We start from the raw sequence: 8,625 nt of genomic DNA on the forward strand, positions 1-8,625 counted from the left end.
TTTTTGTCTTTTGAGGTCGAGGCCGATGTCGGACAGGTTTAATCCTTAGTCTTGAAGATAGTCTTTGTCAAATCATTTGATAATCAATATTTAACAAATATTGTAAATGACTTACGAGTTACGACTTCCCCGTCTCTTCGACTATATACCTACTAAAATCTCAATCTAAAAATAAAATGTAATTTAAATAAAATAAAACATACAAAACCATAGCTATAACAAGCATAGGATTACTGGAATTAATAAATTGATATCGAACGTACAAATACGGTATCTAATATATAATATGATTTTAAATGTCATAAAATATACGTTAAAAATATGTATGACATGTAGCTATAAGATGTAAAATGATGATACTAAATATCGACTGACGAATGTAAGTCTGTGTAAATGCAAATACTAAAAGTAGATAATTTCGTGAAAGGAACTTACCTGTATTATTTTTATTGTAACCACAATAACGTAAATGATAACAATTTCTGATTTTGTTTTATGAGGAACTATATTTTTATGTTCAGTTTCATTCTTTCATATACTTGCTATACTTATGTTTACATATCACCACACTTTTGAACATACTATTTTTTAACCTGTTATACCGTACAATTGTAGGGCGTCGAGATTTAATTTAGTTAATAGGCATTTTTCGATTAATCTACGAGTTGTCACACAATGTAATAGTTTACATAATATTTCTAATAATGCAAACAAAAAACTTTATGAGAAAGTTAATTTACAATGTACTTTTAAATATAATTTATTCATTTCATATTCTAATGAGTAATGACTAATAGGAATACTATAACTATACTAATACAAAATAAAAATAAATAAATAGTATTACATTTTACAATTTTAAATTTTAAAAAGAATATTAATATATTTTATAATAACAAACAATACAATATTTTAAATAACTATATAATTCTTAAGTGACATGAGATATTATATGGCATATATCCGTCTTGATTTTTTTCATTTTGTCATACGGGAATACGCGTACATTTTGGTTGAAATATTTAGATTGAATAAATTGACACACCCCCGATTATAGTTTTAATTTTGACCAAAAAATTGTTTTGAATCTTAATTTTTAGTGACCAAATTATCATGCTCGTGAATAATTGTGAGTTTCTTTTAGTAGACATTTTTAAATTTGGGACATAAACCTATATGACGGAAAGAAACTTCCAATGTCATTGTGGATTGCCCGATGGTCTCACATTATTAATTGCTGTGCTATTAAACAAGTGTAAACAATGTATATTGACACAAATATTATTTAAATAACTAAATTAAACTAGATCATACATTTAGTATATTATGATAATATACTATTGTTAGGTTTGGTTAAAATCAGGGGTTGTAATCGTTACCGCAACGATTTTAATAGGTTTCGGTTGCAAGTAGAAAAATTCTGTTTTTGGTTAGATCTTTAATATAACTCTTTTTATTTTGACTTTTAAATACCTAGCCTCTCAGTACCTCCCTTGCATCTGAGAACTAATTGTAGATATGAGTTGGTATAGATCAACAAGCAAAATGTATTATAACATAATATTTTACAAAATTAAAATCATTTTTTTGAAAATTTATTATTTCAACTACAAACTAATGATCAATAAACATTCGTCCTTTTTACTCGATTCACTTTAATTTTGTCAGAACTCAGAAGTTTAGTTACATCACTATAACTGTTTACTACGTGATTACGTAAGGCAAATACTTTGATATTATCCATATATATTGATATATCAATATGAAAATATAGGTATTCTCTGCTATTTACAACGTATGATCGTAATAAATAAAATATTTTCAATGTTTTAACTGTAGAATTTGCTTTATACTTATTTAAATATTTTCTTAATTTTTATACGTTTTATAATTAATTAATAACTTATATATGTATGACTCCGTCTCCGTGTACGACTAACTATTTAAAAAATAACCCGATAAATGTATCATTATTATTATTATTTACCACAATCGATGATGTATGGGACATGGGTAGACGTTGTTAATCGTAAAGGCGCTGAACGAACAGACGAAGGAAAAACCTAAGATCATTGAGGCTGTCTCAATAAAAATGAAAGACAAATAACATTTTTCTTAAAATTTTAAATATGTATCAATAAATATAAAACAAATTAGGAATAACATCAATATAATGATAATAATAAAAAAGTATTTTTATGAAAATATTAAAATGTTTTTTTCAAACAAGAGAAATACTCGAGGACCCCAGGACGGTTTTTAATTACGTCACAAAATATGTAACACAATAACCCCATAGTAACGTGAAAATGTATCCGGAAGGTATCCGTCAATGAGAATAGCAGCGAAAAAATCGATTACCACCAGAAATTCAATTTATACAAACTTTATATTACAGACTTTTTACTTTACGGTTATTCCTTATTCGTCAAACATAATAAAACAAAAATACTTACCTACTATAATAATGTTAAATGTGAAATTGTATTGCTTAAAAATAAAATATAATATGTATTATGTCCACCTCTTAAAAAATTTGTCACTTCATTTATATTGACTATAGTGATGAAAGTAAATAAATTGAAATTTGTATAAAAATAATTTTTGACTCAGTTTTTGAGAAATTCAATATTTATTTATTTATCATATTTTTCTTAACGTTTAAGTCTGAGAAAATATTCATTTATAGTTGTCAATTGAATAATATTTACAACGTGGAAATGTACCTACCTAAATGTATATGTTTTGAAGTCATTTAGTATTTTTACATTTTACATACATCATTAAACCCTACAGAATTAGATCTTAGTAATTATTTCAGAGGAACCGAAATCAATAATTACTTCCTCATTTAAGGTTATTGCTTTGAAATATTTTTAATAAAAAAAAATTGTGTTATTATCATAGGTAGTAATTAGTATAGTAATAAATCCATTATAAAAATTATTTTAATTTTAATTAAATAATCTAATAAATATATATTTTGAAGTATTTTATAGTTAAAATAACATAACAATAATTCCCTTATTGTTTTAATAATAACATACAAATAAATCATAATAAAAAAAATATTCATACTTGAAATAATCTAGACAACTACATAATTTCATTAGTATTAATCACGAAAAAAGTTATTTAATCGATCGTCTATATTAGTTTTATACCATCATATAAGTAATTGGTACCTAAAAGTATAGCTACTTAAGTTTAATATAACATTTTTAAAAATGTTAAAAGTTAAAACTAAAATGAATATATTGTAAATTTATAGTGATTTTAATTTAAGGAATATTAATATGTTTATGCATTTCGAAAATCGGTTTTTCATCAAATTCCAAATACATATAACATTGCAGGATTGCAGAATCCAAATGATGAATTTGGGGGACTCAAATTACCATAGGATTATAGGAACCTAATACAATATAATATTATAATCTAATCGTATAAACATTGAGTATATCATCGTATGTCGTTGTTTTGATTGATAAATTATTATATAGGTAATGACATAAGCAGAATTGACCGAGTGTACCAGAATTGTAATTATAAACCACCATGGTGGTAAACAATAATCATTTGATACGATCCTTTAATTATCTATTCATTGTCCCAAAGATTCGATGTACGACGTGCGTAGATACTATATAGTTACACTTAGGCAGGTTATAAATTAAAATTACCGTGGTATTATACTAAAATTCTCAAGTTGACGTATATTAGTCAATAGAAATTACAATAACAATTTATGATACTATGGTATTATAATATATAATAATGGTTTAATGAATAGTAGATGTATTTATATGAAAATCTTATAGTGCGTTGTAATTATTATGACACAATATTTATAGGTATACCTAATAGAATGGCATAAGTAAAGATGTATGTGTGAAACTGTGAACTATATAGGTACTTACATAAGGTTTTTGGCGTTATTTATTTCATTAAATATCCGAAAACATCTAAAATATTCAATTTGTATCAAACAACACTAATTCATTATGACAGTAATATTATTGTTATCTTGTTTTATTTATTGTGAAAATAACATAATTACAATCAAATGAACCAATGGACAGAAATTACATTTTCAATATTATATTTTTAGGTGTTTGAACTTCAACCGTGTTTTTTCGTTGTTTTTAAATGAAATGATTAGATACTAAATTAAAAACAGTTTAAATATTTATTAGTATAGTAATTGTATAATATAAAGATATAAATATAAAAATGACAATGTACAATATGATGTTTTATTTATATAATATTATATTGTATAATAATCTGCAACTATTATAGCATTATAGATATGTCAGAATGATACATAAATTATTACAGAAAATTCGTAAAATATTTAGTGCCTAAAATGACCTCCGATTCGTTCGTCAACATTGAAGGCATACGAATACAAATAAAATTTTTTCTCTCACGTGGTTTTCCCGTTCAAAATTATCAAAAAATGGCATGACACGTCATGGTTTTGCAATAGTTTGGCCTCGGATCCTTATAATATTAGCTAAAGAGACATTGAAATCAATGAAAAACTATAAATGCATTTTAATGATAGGTATAGTTTAAAAAATACCGTGTTGGGTATAATTAAATTATTTTATCGTACGAGTATATTAGTATATAACTGTAATTATTATTATTATATTACAATGCGTGTATAACTATTTTAATAAATTAAGCATAATAGCTGTAAATTATTATATTATACAATTAATAATAATTATAAATATTTCTTATTTATGTATTAACATATGTTACCAAGATCGTTAGTTAGTTCTTTATAATAACAACATACTTTTATTGCATTCATATTTCAGGAGAAATTAAGACACTTTATAATATATTACTTGGTTATTATCAGTTACTATATATTACGGTGTGGAATTTACGCAACACTGAAAAATGTAATTTTTTAAATTTTGTGATGGTTTTCTTAATTTTTAATATGTAATTGCTTTTTTGTACTTTAATTTACTAAATAGAATTCCTGTCCAACAAACAATAAGTCATAACTTAACTAATGTTACCGCTAAAGTATGAAATCTACTATTTTATAAAATTAACATAGGTACTACTTTAGATAAAGTATTTACAATAAAGTAAAATTAATAATATGTCTATAAATTGTATAGAATAACTGAATACCTAACTATAATCATTTTATACAATCCCCGGACCCCCATTGAGAATAGTTAAAGTATAGGTATAAAATTATTGATTTAAAAAATATTGATTACATTCAGGAATAATAATGTATTTTATATTTGAAATATTTTTCGCATACATATAGGATAAAATGGAAATCTGGACAACAAATAAAAAACATGACAATTCAGTAAAAATGCATGAAAATATAAACAAAATAAAAAATACCTACAATAGTTTCTGTATAATTTAATATAACTTGATTATAATATTTTATAAATTGTAATTTATTAACTGCCTATATTTGAAACGTGGAATACCCACCTACCATTCATTATTCCAAGAAGATTTAAAAATGTAAATTCCACCTAATACGTCATACCAGTAAAAGAGTAGTCCTAATAAATTGCAATAGTATACAACGGTAGTATTGAATATAATGGAACAATATTACGGGAATTTATAAAATATATAGCTAGATTATAAATTGTATGGTTTATCACCTTAATTCGGTTAGTATATTTAAACTTTAAAGTAAAAAATACCTAGGTATTTCATGAACACCGTTTTATACTTTAAAACTTACAAAAATTTGCCAATTGTTGTATGGGTACCTAATACCTATACACTACACACCGAGTGACTGTTAAATTAAAAAACATAAAAAAATCACTACTTTAAAATATTGGAAAAATGTGATACTAAAACCATACAAAGAAATGTTTTTTTCCGATATTATAAGCTCACGATTACTAAAATAATCATACTGTTGTATTTAATGTGTCTTGATGTGCTTAATTTTTTTTAGAAATATTTTTAAAATGACTATTGGTAACTACTGTGTGTTAATAATAACCCTATTTATTGTAATTAAAAAATGTATTTATCTTCTTAATTACTTAAGACATACTTAAGAATCTGAGATAGGTAATTTATGTTAATATTTTAAAAGTTGAATTAAGTCCATTAAGTATTCAAATAATGTTGAACATTTTTAAGTGTAGACAGGAGTCTGGCAGAATAGATATAGAACAGATAGAATGATTTTTTTTAATACAGGTCACGCAATATTTGATATTAGTATTTTTATTTTGATATTGTTGAATCATTTTTTTTTTAATTATTCTAAAAAAATGAACAAGAATATTTTTTAAAGTATTCTGATGTAAATACAAATTGAATTTCGATCGAGTAGTTAATAGTTATAACTTTAAATAATATTGTAGCTACAATTTACTAATTACTCCGAATTGATTTAAATATATCGAAATACTCCGAAAAATATTCAGCTCAAGAATATGAAATAAAAAATATATGTTTTCATACTAAAAAGTTAAATATTTCGATAATGTTAACGATAAAAAAATTATTTTTTCTATGATTTTAAAATAGAAAAAGAAAAAAAAAATATAAAAACAATTACCATTTTAATATATTTTGAAGTAATAATATAATATATTATAGTCTTACGTTAAAAAAAAAAAACACTATAAATAGGCTGGAACAATGTGTGACAAATGTGTGACAATCTCGGAGAGACACTCTGATATAAATATATAGGTACCTATTGAATTAAAATTTGATGTAACTATGCATTATTATGGTAATACTAAAAAATAAATAAATATTATAAGCTCTACACATATTTTTAAACCAACATTCATCCCAAATAATGTTTTTTGATCGACCCAGTGGCGTAATTGCGGGGGTCAAGCAGGGGCACTTGCCTCCCCCAGAAATGTTTGTGGGGGCGAAAGTATCATTTTTCCTCTCCAAATAATCCACATTTAAAAAGTATTCTTAACTAGACTGTTAACATGATATTATAATATTAAAATATATTTTTCGTCAAATTACTTTATAAAAGTTTATATTTATTTTAGGTTTCTCTTGTTGAATAATATTATGGTGACGTATTGTCAGTGTTACGGTTATCGCAATAATTGCATTCATGACTATTATTATCCGTGATTCGTGAACATGTTATTATCTTGAAATCGCGATTATGACTACAGGAACGGCCAAATTGGAGATTCATTTTTTTGCCCCCCTAGATTTTTATTCAGTTACACCACTGGATTGACCCTTAAATTTATTGATTTAAGAGAATGCTGTTCGAAAGTACTGATATTATGTTAATACCATTATTTGTTACGTTAAGTACTGAATTATATTCAAAATTAATCACCTATGTTATGAATTATGATGTTAAATGTAACTTAAAAATAAGGCGTCATATATTCCTATCATCTAAAAACCATAATAGAATGTATATTATAATAATTTATGAACAAAACTATTTTATACCTATGTTATTATTTTATAGATAAACGGTAAAAATGGTTGTTTTGTATTTACTTCAAATCACATAAAAGAAAATATTTGCAAAACATTTAATACTTTTCAATAGGTTAAATGAATGTATTACCTTCAAAAGAATCACACTGTATTCAACTGGCAAGTACAACGATATAATTTAAACATTTTAATGGTTTAAAGAAAATATTATTGGTTTGAATTAAAGGACTTTCATAGTCATTTTCTAGAAAAGTACCTACCCAATACTAAATTGTAATAGTTCGTAAAAGTATATCCGCAATCATTATTGTTTATTGTTATTAATTCTAAGCCATGACGGTGCTGTTTATGTAATTCAAATGGATATAGTAAGAGTAAATAACAATCGTCTTTAATACTTTAAATCTTATCAGCAATAACAGTTTCAAATAAGTATTCGATACTGTTCTACAATATACCGAAATGAGAAAATACAGGGATTTGCCGTTGTTGATACCACCTGAATACTTTGTCCATCAAAACGCCCACACTAATAATAAATATAATGTTATAAAAATCGAGATTAGCGGCATTGAAAATAATTCGTGGAAGGAAAGAAAAGTTGTTGATGTATGAGCAAGAGACAATTTCAGGTATTCAGAATTTAAATATAAGCAATTATTTTTTATTTTAGAACTATATAATATACTATAAACAACAATGATAATAATATATAATCCGTTAGAAGGTCAACCGTGAAAGAAAGAGGGTCAGATAATTTAACAAGAGAGTATAATGTATAGGTACTTATACCTCGGTAATTAATAAACAGACAGACTGCAGTATTGAAATACATTTTGAAACCTAAATGCATAGTTAATTACTAAGATTACTTATGCATTACTGAACATGGCATTAAATCGATTTCTTTATAAAAAAAAAATTGCCCATAACATAACACGAATTCGAACGACTACCTGTATTTCTATGACCTCATTATTTTGACGTAATAAACAAACATTGTTTGTACTGTATTCCTAAAAAATGATTGTGTCTAATATTAAACAGTATAATATTATGTATATATTTATATTATAATATACTCTTAAAATTGTCACATAATAACAAGGTGAAAATACAATTCCAGAACTGACGTTACATCGATTTCGTATAGACATTTAAACGGAT

The sequence above is a fragment of the Acyrthosiphon pisum genome, chromosome A2, assembly GCF_005508785.2.
Source record: "Acyrthosiphon pisum isolate AL4f chromosome A2, pea_aphid_22Mar2018_4r6ur, whole genome shotgun sequence".
Taxonomy (NCBI): domain Eukaryota; kingdom Metazoa; phylum Arthropoda; class Insecta; order Hemiptera; family Aphididae; genus Acyrthosiphon; species Acyrthosiphon pisum.